The sequence below is a fragment of the Cricetulus griseus genome, chromosome 5, assembly GCF_003668045.3.
Source record: "Cricetulus griseus strain 17A/GY chromosome 5, alternate assembly CriGri-PICRH-1.0, whole genome shotgun sequence".
NCBI lineage: Eukaryota > Metazoa > Chordata > Mammalia > Rodentia > Cricetidae > Cricetulus > Cricetulus griseus.
The window spans coordinates 76,144,797-76,162,055 of NC_048598.1; positions in this window are offsets into that span (position 1 = coordinate 76,144,797).

Sequence of the window (17,259 nt, forward strand, 5' to 3'; positions counted from 1 at the left end):
AGTCATAATATTTTTTTTAATGAAAAAGATGTTTCAGCATAGCAGACAACAAAAAGATGAAATGGCTCACATCAGAAAGAATCTATAAATTCTGAAAACAGAATTCATAGAAGTAAAAATCAACATAGGCACACTGGATAAAGATTGATACCAGCTCACTGATAATGTACAGCTAGACCTTAACATCAGAATGCATAGATATTGAAACAGCACTGGGACTCTTAACTAAAGGAAGTTACGCTACAGGAATAGTTCTCATTATGGATCAGTTCACTGGGAAGTCCATTTGTTGTTTCCTGGATAATAAAATACATTTTGAGACGTTACTATAGGTGTTGTTTAGTGATGGCGGCAGTGAGAAATGAGTCGTGGAGTACAACAAACCCACATGGGAGTTTATTAGTAAAGACCGAAAAGGGAAGAAGGGGGAATGCCCAGACCTGTCTGGAAGAAACATGGCAGAGAGACAGAGACAGAGACAGAGACACAGAGACAGAGGAGGATGTGTCTGCTTTTAAATGTCACTCAGTGCCTGAATATGGGGGTTTAGGTAGCCATGGCCTGAGTGTGTATAGAGTTTTGTGTCCATGCTGCACATGGACATAGATTAATTAAGGCCCTGGGATGACTAGGCATTTTGCCTGGATGCTGATTGTGCTTATGGGACCCAGAAATGCTAACACCTGGGGTGACTAAACATTGTACCTGAATGTTGATGGCCACGTGCGCAGCTGTGGAACCCTGGACATGCAGGAAATGATAGCATCCCAATACTTTGTTTATTATAAAAAGTGAGGGGTTAGGGATAGCAGGTAGGTGGGAATAAGGGCGTTAGATCTCTCGAAACTGCTTCAAGCTGACTTGGTGGGCGCCTGTCATCCCTAGGGAACTTGTCCTGAGGTAGCTGTTTGTCTTCCCTGTTGTTTGAGTTCTGTGGAATTGTCCAGTGCCACTTAGACCTGACAGCTTGGACCCAACAAGATGATGGCAAGGCAGAAGATGAAGGTTAGAAAATTTTTTCTTACATCCTGGTAATTGAGGGTGGAAGATCCCAAAATGGTTCCCAAAGATCTCAAGATGGGGGTGGGGGGTCCTGAGAGGTGCCAAAATGAGGGAAGGGGGTCTTGGAACCAGGGAAATGTTGAATGATACTTATCTGGAGTGAATCTGACCTGTTTAGTTAGGAACAATTCGGCTCCCTGGAGCTTACAAGAAATTTTAAGTTTATAAAAGAGATAAATTTTAGACACATTAAGAAGCAACCAAGGGGAATTTAAAATCCTGAGTTTGTGGCTATGCTAATATAGTGGTGGAGTGTTTAGTACTCTGCTAGAGTTGTGTTAATAGTTTATCATAATTTTATTGGTTAGTGTTAAAGTTGTGGACACTCACATAGCAAGAGAGAGAGAGGAGAATAACAATTAAACTTTCTAATTTCCACCTGAAACAAACCTTAAGGCACCTGTTCCTTTTCTGTCATCATAGTATCACCCTGATATTCAAAAGACACCGGTGGTTGATTGCTGAGGACAGTCAACAATAAACTTGTTATATTAAAATCTGCTTTTTGAGTCTCCCTTTTGAGTCTGGGGGTGTGAATCTCTCTGGAGTGTTACTGTTCCTTACCACCTGGGTAGGTCTAATAGTCTTTGTGTCTCCAGCTGTGGCTATCCCTACAACAACAGCTGTGTAGTTAATTAGAAATTTGAATATGTCATTGGAGACACAGAAGGGAAATTGATGAAGGAGGGTATGTTCAGTAGAGACAGGAGAACAGGGAAGGAAGGGGGTCAGGAAAGAAAACATATGAAGTTCCCCATCTGGCAAGGTACGGTTGTGGGGTAAAACCTCATTCTTCTGAAACGGGAGACAAGGCAGTTGACCTCAGTGTGCTTTGAAGCTTAAGGGAGCAGGGGCCTATTGGAGCTGCTGTGTATGTATGAAGAAGGGTGAGCTTGAGGTGGAGGGTTAAAGGGTTTGAGATGAGACAAGTGAATCCAATGAAGTCCCTCAAGCTTAGCAGCTGTTGGAGTTACAGAGATCACTTCAAAGGGGTTCTGCCATTTAAGGGAAAGGAGAGAGGGATGTTGGTGGGGGGGGAGGGTTGAGAGAAGGACCTGGTCCCCTATGTTAATTAGAGATGGACAAGTGTTGGTACATGGTCAAGGTAGTCAGTAAAATTCTTTAAGAGGGAATGGAGATAATACAGTAATGAGTGAGTACATGATCAGGGAGAGGCAAATGTTTAGGTGAGAGACCTGGGGTTAGAACCATCTGCCTATACATAAATTCAAAGGGTGAAATGGAAAGGGGTTGTTTGAGGTGGGGAGAGCCGTGAGCCTGAAAAGAGCTAAAGGCAAGAGCTTAAACCAGTCAAGGTAAAGTTCCTATGACATTTTAATAAGAGTGTTTTTTTTAAGGAGCTATTACTTCATTCTATCTTTCCTGAAAACTGGGGGTGATATGGGATATGAAAATGCCAAGGGATGTTGAGAGCTTTAAATAGGGTTTGAGAGATCTGAGAGGTGAACTCAGGACCATTGCCTCTCTTCAGAGAGGCTGGAATTGCAAACCAGGGGATAAAGTCCCCAAGAAGGAGGTCAGAGACTGTCTGAGCTCTCTTGTTAGAGGTCAAAAATGCTTCTCCCCATCCTGAGAACAAATCCACTAGGACTAGGAAATATCTGACTCGTCTGGCTGTAGGCATGTGGGTAAAGTCAAGTTGCCAGTCAGTACCTGGGAGAGAGCCCCTGGCCTGGTGGGTAGGAAAAGGGAGACTGCAATACCTGGAGTTAGGGTCTGACATCTGACAGGTTTTACAAAAGGCAGTGATAGTTCTTAAGAAATGTAAGTTGGCAGGAATAGGCTGGAGGTGAGCCTTGACAAAATGAGACAGCCTATTAGGATGAAAGAGCTAGTGTAAATAGGACAGAATCTGTCAAGTGTTAGGGGGTGACTGGGGTGATATGGCTTGTAGTGTATGAGCTCCCTGTGGTGGGTGAGGTGAGTCTGGGTCTCAGAGGGCTGAAGCCCTAACTACCCCATCAGCCAAGTTGTTTTCCATCTAAAGTAATAGCTTTGTGAGTTGGGGTAATGGTTAGTTTCAAGTAGGTGACCTGAGAAGTAGATAGTTGGACCTTGGAGGTGAGACTGTAGCTTCTGTGGGACAAGCAATTTAGAAGAGCAGAGGTATTAGTTTGGCTAATTTCTAAGGACAGGTTACAATGTAAAATATCATCCATATACTGTATGAGTTTAGATTTGGGAAGAGACAGAAAGGGAATGGGTCAGAAGCTAGGGTCTAGCCAAATACATGTGGACTGTCCTGGAATCCCTGAGGTAGAACAGTCCAGGTGAGCTGTGTGGAGGCATGGGTGTCAGGGTCAGTCCAGGTGAAAGCAAAGATATTTTGAGACTGAGAGCTGAGAGGGATAGAGAAAAACACCCTTCAGATCCAGAACTGAGAAATGAGATGTCCTGAGGGGATAGTGGAGAGAAGGCTGTAGGGATTAGGCTCCTTGGGATAGAGGGACTACTGCAGAATTAATGAGTCAGAAGTCTCGATCTGGGTGGTAGTCCCATCAGGTTTCTTAATTGCACATTTAGGGATGTTAAAAGAAAAAAGCTTTAGGACAGAGCAGTTTTGTTTTTCTTAGGAGGTCAGAGATGATAGGTGTAAGTCCCCTAAGGCTCTGGAGTGAGAGTGGGTATTGGGCCTGGGTAATGTACTAGGTAGCATCCTGTAATTGAATGACAGTTGGAGAATGGTGTCTAGCAACAGAAGAGTTTTGGGTGTCCAGATTTGGGGGCCCACCTGGGAGGCTGGCAAAGGAAATGACATATTGGAACCAGTAGGGCAGGTGGCTAGGAGGAGGAAGAGAGGAGCCACTGTTGAGTCTGTGGTCAGGCGAACAGGGGAAGCAAAAGAAATAGAAGCTCCTATTTTGGCTAAAAGATCCCTTCCCAATAAGGGCACAGGACAGGTTGGCACAACCAAAAATGCATGAATGAGGGTAATACCCCTGAAAATGTAATTGAGTGGTAGGGTCTGATGAGGTAGTAGGTAAGGCTGTCCCCCTACCCTGACAACAGGGAGATGACAAGGAGAGGTGGGTCCCCAAAATTCCCCCAGGACCAAATATGTTGACACCAGTGTTCAAGAGGAAGAGTTGGATTGCCCTGATACCATGATGTCTACCTGGGGCCCCCTGTCAGAGATGACAGTGGTCAGGTCAAGAGCCAGGCCAAGAGGGTGGTCTGTGTTTCACGTCCCCATGCCACAAGGTTCTGGGTGACAATCCACTGACCAGTATCCCTCTTAATGGCACTTTGGACATTGTCTAAGTGGTCCAGAGGGATTAGGGCAAGCCCAGGACCAGTGACCTTCCTGATCACACTTGAAGCAGGGACCTGGTGATCCTCGAGCCCCATGGGGCAAGGGAGCCCCAGGCAGACTCCAAGCTGGTAGGATGGCTTTGGCCAACCCTTTTGGTATTTTTGTTTATGGACTTTCTCATCTCTCTCATGGTATACCTTAAAGGCCAGAGATAAGACTTCTGCCTGTGGCGTTAGGGACCCTCTCCACAAGTGCCTAAGCTTAGCCTAATGTCAGAAAAGCTCTGGGGAATAAATTAGGTCACAAGGAGTTGTCTGCCCTCTGGGTTTTCAGAGTCTAATTTAGTAGTATATTGTAAGAGAGTCTTTGTGAGGCATTCTAGGAAATGGGATGAATTTTCCTGAAGTTTCTCATAGTTTACTGGCTTAACAGCAGCCTTAGGGAGACCTGCCAAGAGGCAGGTTGTAAACTGATCTCTAGCTAGATTACCCCCTGTGGTATTATAATCTCATTGGGGGTCTCAACCTGGGATAGCCTCCACACCATCAGGATGAGCTGCATTAGTTTGAGGAACTTTGTCTGCATGGGCTCTAGCCTGCTCCCAAACTCTTGAGTCCCTCAAGGAGTAGGTTGTTAGCTAAAATCATACACACACACACACACACACACACACACACACACACACACACACACACACACACACGTAATTAGAGGTGAGACTATAAGATTGGGTAATATATTGAACTTCTTTTATGAAAGTGATAGAGTTAGAGGTATAAGATTCCAGTTTCTTTTCTATTTGAGGGAGTTCTGCCAGTGAGAAGGGAACATTTACTTTAACCAATCTGTCCACTCTGGCTGCCTCTCACAAAGGGAGAACTATAGCCAGGTTGGTTGGGGTAGGGCAGGAGCTTGTAGCAGCAGAGTCTAGACTGCTGTTAGTCAGTCACTTTGTGGTTGTCTAGGGGATATTTGGGCCATTTCTTAGTACAGAGGTGAGTGAATCTTGGGGCCTTCACAAATGGCATTAAGTGTAGAGGTTTTAGATTCCCAAATAGCTGACATAGAGACTTAATATTAATTACAAATGCTCAGCTGATAGCTCAGACTTGTTACTAACTCCTCCATTTTAAATTAACCCATATTTCTTATCTACCCGCTGCCAAGTGGCTCATGGCTTGTTACCTCATTTTCTACATGGCCTGATTCCTCTATGTCTATTGGCATCTCCTGAGCTCCCCCTTCTTCCTCCCAGAATTCTCCTAGTCTGGCTCTCCCATCTAACCTTATTCTGCTCCACTATTGGCCATCAGCTTTCTTATTAAACCAATCTGAGTGACAAATTTTCAGTGTACAAAGGGATTATTCCACAGCAGTATTGTTTCTTCGATTTGTTGTGGGTTAAATTGTACACACACACACACACACACACACACACACACACACACACACACACACACATTCTTAAGATATTATATGTTCGTGTTCTAATGGCCTGTGGTTGTGAAGTTTCTTGGAAATAAGTTTTATTTATGGAGGTAACTAAGCTAAAATGAGGTCATGCTGGATTCAGATGTTCACCTATGAAAAATGGGAGGTTTGGATACTGAGACAGAGACATGGAGAGGAGAACCCATGAAGATGGGGACACATAGATGTGGTGTCTCCTCAAGCCAACGGATGCCAGGGTTTTGTGGCAACCACTCAATGTTGTGAGAGAGGCAGAGTGCCCATCTGAGGACTAGAAAAAAAAAAAAAACAGCTTCTGTCAGCTCCTTGATCTCCTACTTCCAGCCTCTATTCAGCAAGATAATAAAATTATGTTTTTTTAAGTAAGCCAGTTTGTTCTAACTTCCCTAGTTTATAAACTTAGATAATGCATGTGTAAATGTATATTGCACATTTTAAAATCCATTGTAACATTAAAAAGGCAAGAAGAAGTCCTTCACGTCTTCTTGTCACTTTGAATCACAGCATAGGCACACATATATACACAGCAGCTTACCTATTAATTAACCAGTGTGTTCATTTTGTAGGATTTTTTCCCTCTCAGGCCTGACATATGGCTTTAGGAGAGCATTTGAACATGCCACTGTGATCTGGCAGGACACAGTAGCAGCAGTCTTCTGCCGCTGACTTGGCAGTGTTGGAGCAGCATTCTCACTGTTGCAGACAGGGAGTAGGGTAGGATGAATCACCAGATGGCTGAAGGGATACTTCCATTCATGTGACTCCACTGGTATGGACCATGCAGGGGGTCACAGAGACTGGAAAAGGATATCATGCTTGCAGGAAACAGCACTGGTGTCCATCGGAATTCAGGTACAGCCAAAAGATAGTGTTCAGAGGTTCCAGGCACATATGGGCCACACTCCGCTCAACTTTGGGCCATATGTGCCAGCCCTGTCAATTCTCCCTTGCCATGACTCTCAGTAGGTGAAGAACTACACTGCAAAGTGAAGGAATTAACCTTCAGAACCCAGTCGGTGGGGTTTCCTTCTGTCTCACACTTAGCATTTCCATGCTGCCCCAGGAGCTTGATATAATCCTCAGCTGTTTTCCTGCCTGTCCCAATAAGCAATGAAATAAGCTCATTCTAATCACTATCCATCACTATTGGAGGAGGGTGCTAGGGATCTGGTCTGATGCTTGCTAGATTAGCCTCATCAACCACAAACTCGGCATTTGCCACCCTTTTGATACCAACCAATGGACATTATGATAGTTGCTGCACAATGCAACTCTCTGATTATACTCAGAAACCTCAAGGGATCTCATGAGCATGCTCCAGGCTGACTTTCTACTCCTTAGTTGCATGGTTTAAGGAAAACAATGCAGAAAGAGATTGGCAACTATTGAGGACCTATTGTATGGGTGCATGGTGCTAGTTGCTTTTACATACAGCACCATGTTAAAATGAGTGAGATGGCTCAGGAGATTAGAAGGGCTTGTCCTATAAACTTGACGACCTATGTTTAGTTCCAGGATCCCACAGTGGCAGGAAAGAAGCAACTTTTGAAACTCATCCTCTGACATCCACAGGTATACTAGAACATACACACACACACACACACACACACACACACACACACACACACACACACATTCAAAAAGAAGCAACATGTGAAGAATTTGCCTTGGATATCAGACTACTTGCTTCCAAGAACAGTAACAGGGAATTTGACCTTGTCCACACTGATTATTGATATTCTTCCTATACTTTTAACTCTGAGTAACTACAAATTGACTTTAGCAGTATGTAGCCACAAACCAGGTAAGGACACCTGCCACAAAACATCTAAAAAAACAAGTGACCATGGTATCCATTCTTATGTTTTCTCCTGAAAGCATAATTTCACTACACTTTTGTTCAGGTTAGCTTTGGCTGTCAGCCAAGAGTCATGGGAGAAGGGAGTCTCAATTGAGGTATTAACCAGATCAGATTGGCCTGTGGGCATGTTTCTGGAAAACTTGGTTGCTGATTGATGTAGAAGGGCCCAGCCCATTGTGGACAGCACCATTCTTGGGCAGGTGGTGGTCCTGAACTGTATAAATAAACTAAGTAAGTATGAGCCTGTGGTGGAGCTAGCAAGTATTGTACCATTCCTCTGTGGCTTGAGTTACTTCCCAGACTCCCCTCAATGATGACCTGTGAGCTAGAAATGTCAACCAAATAAACCCTTCCTCCCTTAAGTTGCTTTTGGTCAGAGTGTTTTATCACAGCAGCAGAAAAGAAACTAGACAGTATTCTTTTTAAATGGATGCCACCGAACAAGGCTTTCCTAGCAATACATTACATCACCCTAGACAGCCTCCTCTTGAACAAGCAGAAAGCTATTTCTGGAGGGTACTGGCATACTGCCACATTACAGTATGCCCCATCCCTACTAACAGGATACAAATGCTCTGTAAACTCAAGAGCACTTGCCACATCCAGCTCCTACATGGATCTGAGCATATGCCATGAGCATCTCAGGCACATTTGGCAAATGACTACTTTTGGGCCTTGGCAGAAAAGTCTTCCTCAGGGGTTTTTAGTCATGGTCTCTCTGACAGCACCCACTGTGACACTGAGCAGGTAAAGTGAAAATAACATATCCAACTTGGAAGGTCAACTCTGCTCATATTTCTAATTAATACACACACCATCACCATGGAGCTCCCTGTAGCAGTTTCCTGCTGTTCAGGTAGACTGTTCATTACTCAAGGTTGGTCTTTCATTTTGGAAATTCATGACAGCACCACACAAGTAGAAATCTTGGGACTAGTACTAACTGGAACATTCATTTTCCAAAGGAAAGAAGGCAAGTGTGTTTGTCGTTTTGTTTATTTGACTTCTTGGTACAGAAAGCTGCTATTTTCCTCCTGTCACTTCAATGTCATCCACACTGGTACAGTTCACCAAATGATCTTCAGACTTCACTAAAATAGAACTTTATTAAGATTTGTCCTTTGGTATCACCTTGGTGTGTTTCTCTTCTGAGGAGACGTTTTTCCTATGGGATAAAAGAAAGCAATGGAAATTTCTTGTTTATAAGAAGAATCTTGAGGTGATAGAAACAGAAACTCCTAGCAGAAAAGTCTTCACAGTATTCCCTAACAAAGCACACACTAGGGTTTAAAATAGGCAAAATGGGACCATCTACATGGAATTCTAATTTCTAATCAAATGTATTACTTGACTGTCCTAGTCAAAGATGTCTAATAAGCACTAAAGGAATAAACTAGAATGCTAACAAGTTTAAGTAGGTAAGTTACTTTTGTATTCTCTATATTAACTAGCATACTTGAGAGCCTAAGTTATTGAATACTGTTCATATGAAGATTCAAGGCAAGGTCATGTAGCCTTTGTCATTCTATTCTGACATGTTGCTTGTAAATAGTATTTTTATACTTGACTGTGTTCTAAAGTTTTCAGTTGTTTGGTCAACATTCCATATCACAGGTGAAAATTCTTCTCCCAAACTGAGGAGAGGTAAAGACAGTATGTATCCATTCTCAACCAAAATATCCATAACTGAAGAGGTCACGGGAATCATTAGATCTGTTCACAGGTGTTCCAGTGCTCCTCTCAGGGGCTTCATATTTGCACTAGCACCAAGCCCACACATTAAATACAGCCCAACTCCCAATGGTATTCAGATTTAAATGAGGAAACAAGAGTGTGCCTCCCTAAGAAGAGAGATTAGCTCATGTGAGGACATAGCAGTACAGCAAAGTGTAAAAGACAGGGAAAACAGCCTCATGAAGAACCTAGTCCACCAAGAACTCAATCTTAAGTCTCCTAGGTCCTAACTGAAAGAAAACAATGTTAACTTGCTTGAGCACCCCAGTCTATGGTAGTCTAAAATGTAGTCCAAAGTGACTAAGTCACCTTTTCACTGAGCCATCTATTCATAGGTGAACATTGCCATCTAAGTCAATTTAGCTAATGAATATACACATGAGTCTTAAGAGTCACTGTAGAATGCTACATGGTCTCTTCTGCCACTACAGTGACCTCTGCAATCTGTCACAAGATTGGGTTTCCTTCTGCTTGGATATCTAAGGTCTGGAACCTGAGATAAAAATGAGAAATATTTGAGGACAGAGACATCAACTTTTATAGTGTTAAGCCACTGAACTTTTGGGATTACTCATTGCCTTAGTGTAACTTAGCTCATCCTGACTACTGTAACAATTATTAACTTCTCAGGAGGAGACTAACTCTAATGACATGAATATATAGAATTGTAGCTACTCATGTGGAGTATGTTCTACCAATGTGTTTTCCCCATGAAAAAGAATGAATTTAATTCATCAATTCACCTTCTTTCATTTTTCTTTAAATTTAACAGATTAAGTCTTTGCTCTTTCTCTAGCTTCTAAAAGTATATTCATCCACTAAACTCTATCTCATGAAACCTTCTGGTCCAGAAATTCTCTATTTCTTTGGAGCCCTCATATATAGAATTCACATCCCTTGTGGAAATCTGTACATTCACTGATGTTGTGATTTTCTAGGCCTGAATGTCTGGAGTTCTCTATCCTTTGGAGACAACATTTTCAGGATCCTAAAAATTCATAGAAGTATATTCAAATGCTCACCACTATTTCATGGCAGATGCATGCCTTTGATTACTGGCTTTTCTTGTATCCAAGTGTTTTAGCCAAGTTATCTAGAGGAGCAGAACTAAGGTATGAAGAATGCACACATGCGAGCATGTGCATACACACACACACACACACACACACACACACACACACACACACACACACCCCTGGGGGTTGATGACTTGTCCTTTTATCCACAAAGCAGGGTATCTCAGTAGTTCCAATCTGGCACTTGAGGCCCAGAAAGTTCATGGAGACTTGCTGTTCCTATTCTATGAAGAAAGGTTGGAAGTACTGATTCAGGTGACAAGAGGGAAGGCCAAGGGAGTAGAAGGTGAATATAAACTTCTTTCTGTCATACCTTTTTAAATCTGGGCTGCTTCTTGAAGTTGCCACCTACATTGGGGTGGGCCATCCTGTTGTGATATATTGATTGATTAATGCTTCCTGAGTCATCAGAAAGCAAAGTCAGCCACAAGGCAAAGAAGCCAGGCACACACTTTTAATCCCACAAGCCAGAAGCTAAGAGGTGGTGGGTGGTACACACCTTAATTCTAGGACTCAGAATTAAGAGGTACGTGGATCTCAGTGAGTTCAAGGTCACCCAGATCTACACAAGAGTGATTCAGTCGAAAAGAGGAATTATAGCTCACACCTTTAATCCCAGGACTCATGAGAGGCATATAAATCAGTATCAGGAGTCATTGGAGACAATGCTGAAGAGAGATTACAGTCTGAGGCTTCTTGAGAGCTTGTGGAGACAGGATCAGCCCATTCAGCCTGAGGTAGAGGTAAGAAGCTAGTGGCCAGCTGCTTTGCTTTTGTGATATTCAGCTTGAAGTTTGAACCCCAGTATCAGTCTCTGGGTTTTTTTATTTATTCATGTTAAACCATTCCACATCAATCAGGGCAACTGGACAATTCTTTAGATGAGGTTCCGTAACCCTAAAGAAAAGTGAATAAAGCCTTAAGATTTCTGTGCCACATTCAGTATTTCAAATCATTCTAACTTAGCTGGGTGTGGTGGTGCATGGCTTTAATCCCAGCAATTTGGGAGGCAGAAGCAGGTGGATCTCTGTGGGTTCAAGGCCAGTGTGGTCTACACAGTGAGTTCCAGGGACATTGAGATCCCCTGTCTTACAGAAGGAAACCAGTAAAATCAAATAATCCAAATCAGAATATTCTTTGTTCATACCTGCTGTCCTCAACTATATATCATATAACAGGAGACACTATAATCTGTTACAGGTATCTGCCAACACGTAGCAGATAGTGGCTTGAGCAAAGATTTTTTTCCTTTGTCTCTTACTCAGAACTCTTGTGGTGCTTTTGTGACTGAGCTGTGTCAGGCTAGCAGTCCTGCATTCTCAGCTTTCCCACTAAGTTAGCAAGGGCAGCTTCTGGATTCAGAGGCATGGAGCTAAGGAAAGGGCCCAAGGTCCTCTGGACATCCTTTTAACTAGGAAAGAAAGATCTTCCCTGGGGATCCAAGTAGACTGCTTACATTATTCCTTACTTGTAGCACAGTTCTACAGTCAGACAAGGGAGGGACGGAGCCCACATTCCTTAAGAACAATAAAACCTCAACTGACTCCTATCCAAAATGGCTTATTCTCACTTGCTTCTTCCTTTGCTCAGAGAAGATGAGTACAAGGTCACTGTGTTAGGAATGAGGGGGACTCTAACTGGCCATCTAAACCACTGGTAAATGGAATGTTGCTACATCAGCACAAATCCACTAAGAGGAGGTGGAGCAAAAAGACATGGAGCTTCTAATCAAGAGAAAAGTATCCACCTCAGGTAGGTATCCTCTTCAAATTCAGAAGCAAAAGTAGCCTTCCCAAAGGCTGCTCTGAAACTGCTAAGAAATTATCACTAGACTTTGTGCTTCCACTAGGCCTTTCACCCCAGGAGCTCAGGGCACTTCCCTGCATCGGCTCATTAATCTTCACGCCATTCAAGGCAGCTGGCATCTACTGTCATCTTTATTTTCAGGATGAAGGAACTGAGATGTGGGTACAGGTTAATGACTTGCCCAATGTCATCTGCTCAATGAGTCAGCACCAGCTGGGGTTGAGATCAAAACCTATTCACTGAAGACCCTGGGAAGATGCTTGGAGGTTATTTACTTAGCCAGAGCATGAGAGTCTGCAAGGTGACTTAATGGAACAAAGTCAGAGTTCTGTGAAAAGAGGGGGGAAAAAACAGAACACAAGCCTGGCTTGTGCTGTGCAGAAAGATTGAGCAAGACTCCTAACCCTGAAGGTTTGCTTCACCTAAGACTTAGGAAGAGTGATGTGAGCCCATCTAATTCACACATGAAGTAGGACATTCTGTAACGTCTAAGTCAGGGTAAGGCATTGTTATCTGATAGGTTGGTAGAACCAGCAGTTAAAATGAAACCTCTGCTCTGGGCTGACAATGACAGTTCTAAAAGACAACCAGACAATTACACAGAAATCTTTCTGGATGACCAAGAAGTTCCCTTTTGCCATTCAATGTGTTGAGGACACATTTGCCGAGGGAATTCTATGGAAAATGCCATGTGAGTTTCAGGGATAAGATGGCTCTGGTCCACATCCTCCAGAAAACGAAGTCAGCTTGAGGAACTGACACACAGCCTTTTGTTCTCCTGTGAAGCAATTCTGTGGCACATTATGAGACCCAGAGGATGCCCGTGTCACCTTCTGTTCGGATGCTTGGAAGAAGCTTTGTGGATGTGACAATGTGATAGGAAAAGAGACTCTCTAGGTGATAGTAATGCAGTGAAGAACTGCAAACCACGTATGTAAGACTAGCATGGACAGAAGGACATGTAGACATTCCACCGAAAAGTTTGACAGGCAAGAATTGGGAGAGGTGGTTCATTAATGTTTTCCCTAAATGGCAGTTAAAGTCATTAACAGAGGTCAGAGAGTCCTAATTAAACTAACTACAAGGTCACAGTGTATTAGCAGTTGCTTGCAGTCACCACTCTACAGGACTTGTTGAATCCAGCCATCTTGTTTCTCAGGCAGGTGCTCACCACGCTGTAATGCAGAGTATAGCCTGAGCAATGCACTCCCAGAAGTGAGATGTGTTATCCTTTCCAGCCAGGAATACTTTATACCTGTCACTGATGCTTGAAAGAATACATTTGGAGAGAGACTGGTGTTTATTCTTCGAGGTTTCTTCAGGCAAGAGATCTTCAGGCACAGAGTTGCACTGTACACTAACAGAAAGGAAAAACAAATTATCAGGATATAGAAGAGTCCAGTGGCCCCTAGTTCCATAAGAATACAAACATTAGTGGTAGGACAGGAGCTGATGGTTACTTAGGCAGTCACTGAATTAGGGATTAGGGTTGCCAATAATGAGAAAGGGTTGAGACATTGACCACTTGGAGGCCAAATGGAAACAGTGAGGTTACACTCAAAAGCAACTCTAAGAAAACCACAATCACCAGCCATAGATGGTGGAGAAAACCATAACAGAGGCCACTAGCTTGAGACTGAGAATTAAATCAGGGCTGGGCTAGGAACAGACATATGTCCACTACTAGCTTCCAACAGTCACCTGTGATTCCTCTATTTTCTTATCCTCCTCCTGGATTCCACTTCCCACATACCCAGAAATGTTAGACCTGTTTAAAGCATGAACCACAGAAAGAAAGATTTACATTATGATACAAACACAATATGTACCGTTCAAGCAGTAGGCTCTATTTTAACACACAATACAATCAAACCCATATTGTTTTATGCAATGATACTCTGTTATATAAAAATTACCTTACCCTGTAATTTGTATTTCACTCTGTTTCTTTTTGGAAAAATGCAAATTTTAATGCAAAGTGGATTTATGATCCAATAAATGCTTATAACTTTTGTTTGGGGAATGGGGACTAGCCTAAGACAGTCTGGAAAGGAGAATTCTCAGAACTAGAATGTATATATTCCTTACACACAGGTGGGGAAGAAGGAGAAAGGAGGGGAAGAGAGAAGAGCAGAGGAGGAGAGGGAGGAAAAGGGAGAGGAGTCCTATGCTTCAATCCTAACCTAAGGTGAAGACGCAACATCAAATAGAGCATGAACTGAAATTTTAAAGAACAGGAATAAAATATGACTTCTACAAGGGACTTGCTCAGCTGAAATTGTCATGTTGGGAGGAGATAAGAAAGCAGAAAGGGGACAGTAGAGTTGAAGGCAGTTATCCAAAACCTAAAAGTTTTCTGTGGGTATAGAGAGTCCTGAATAAACTTGGGTGGGCCAACACTGTGAGAGCCCATGATAGCAGCAATGTGGAGGGACTGGAAGGCTGGGGAAAGAAACTACCTGCTTAAATCTGATAAAGACACCACAAAGAATTGTGGGTGAGAAGGACTGACCTCCCACCTTAGAAAAGGGAAGACTTCTACATTAGTGGTCGTGTCCTCTGTATCTAAATGGAAAGCCTTCAGATCAGAGTTGAAGGCCTCTTCCCATGGAGTGTGCTGACAGATCATGTTAGGAGAGGCTGGCAGCACTCAAGATCTGGCAAAGAAAACCCTTTAACACATGTCTCAGCATCCATGTCCTTCCTTCTGCAGGGAGAGATAGGAGGTGGTCCAGTTGCTTCACTCCCTACCAGGTAGGTTGTTTTCAAGGAAAAATTTCACCCCCTGAGGAAAGCAGTCCTACTTCTGCCACAAGAGTATCTGTCTCCTCCTAGGTCTCCACAAGAAGGGAGAGCCTCAACTCCAACTGCTCCTGGCCAAGCAAGTGGAGCCTCCAACCCCTACAGCCCAGAAGCTCCACATATGTGCTTGGAGCAAGGTCTCCAAGCACATTCCCCTTTCAGTATTTTCTCTGTTAAAAAGGGCAGAGGAGATATTTAAAAGACAGCAACCACCCTTTCTTCATTGCAGGTGCTAAGGTCAGGGATCCATATAAAATTATCATGGAGCATTGTTGTAGTGCATCCTGTAAAGGATCAAGTTTCTTCAGGGGTGGAAATGGTTTCCCTGACCAGACCTCTTACTCTAGACTTACAGTAGGACAATAGCCCACTGGTATCTCAGCACAGCACCCTTCCCAGAGTTACCCCTTGTGGTACAACACACTCTGGGAAAAGACATCGGGGCTTCCAAATGGGCAGCACCAGGAAGGAATCCACCACTTTTATTTGTTTTTGTTTTGACAACTACTTGTTAAAATAGCTAAAGGGATGAAATTGTTTGGGCTGGCTCTGCATGAGCCTAGAATTCATAAACCACACCAAATGGGCTGCTGGTCAGAGTCCCTTTGTTCTCTCCACACCTTCCTGTAAATATGCACACCCACTGTCACCCTCTATTATTTGTCTTCAATGGGCTGGAAGGAAAATATTTAAGAAAGTCAGGGTTGAACTGACAGGAGCCTTCTACTCAAACCCAGTGCTCAGAATTAATGGAAAAATGTTTTGTGTGTATGTTTTGACCTGAAAATAATTGATTCCCATGATTTGGTTTGGTCAATTGAGTGGTTTAAAGGTTCACAAACTTTGAGATGGACAAGAGCTGTCACTGCATGAAAAAAAAAATCACAGAGTTTTTGATAATCTGAGAGGTATTTGAACCAAAATCTTATAAATTACATCAGAATACTTGCTGAATCCCATGTCCAGAGCAGACTGCAGGTAGTCATTGGGATGCTAAAAGAAGGGGTTGTCACCATGGAGGAGGGGCTTGCCAGCTAGAGAGCATTAAGCTAGAGTTAAGCTAGTGTTAAGCTAAGTTAGAGATTTCTAACCTAATTCTTTCCCCGTTGCTTACCCCAGGTATCAATGTTTGAGAGATCCTGGGATACGGATGACTCTCAGTATTACTCTAGTTACCAAAGAAAACTCCTGTATTTCCCCCTCCCACAGAAGAGTGCTGTGGGTCAAGACTGAAGAGTGTAATTGTTCTCATCTGTAAAACTGGGCTGAATCGTTCTACCTCTGGTGATGTCTTCCTACAAACATATGTCTGGATCCTATGGATGTGGGTGAGAAGTAATCTGTGAGAGTCCTATAGTGGTTTCTGAAAGGACCAGTACCAGCACAGAGTGCCCCAAGACCAGGTTCTCAGTACAAATGAGATTTATTTACCCCAGAAGGACAAAAGGCAGGGAATAAGAGACAAACATAGGAGATAGAGGACAAGAGACAATGGGGGGTGGAGGAGGAAGGGATATTTTCTGGGGGATAGACAGAGAACTGCGTCTGGATAGAGGGGAGACAGACATGACCCATAGGCAAATGGTGGTTTATAAAGGTAGAAGAGGAAACTGTGCTAGAATGAGATGCTCAGCTTTGATTGAACAGGTTAATTAGGACAGCCAAAGGGGGAGGGCTGATTGCTGGGCTTTACTACCTTCATAGCTGGACCTTGGTAGTAAGCCAAAAGGGGAAGAAGTAGCTAAATAAAGGAATAGACCTTGGTGGCTAGGTTTAGGAACATACTCTAACAGGGTGTTGTGTTTGTTTGTTTGTGGGGTTTTTTTGGTTTTGTTTTGTTTTTTGCTTTGCTTTGCTTTTCCAAAGAAGAGGGAATAAGGGAAAGACAAGGCCTGCCAGAGCTATTTGCCATGCTTGGGCTTACCAGAGCCTTTCAGTTCCACCCTTTCCCTGATGTTTATGTTCCAAACCACTCTATTGCCACCAACATAAATTAAACTTAAAAACTTTGAGAAAAAGCTGGAAATCCTGGAGCATGCCTGAAGATGGAGGTTTCTGTCCTGCCTGGTTCCACAGCCGCTTTGCCCCAATAAACACAGGGATGCTGTACTATATTAATTATAAAACTGTTGGCCGATGGTTAGGGCTTCTTATTGGCTAGCTCTGTCTTAACT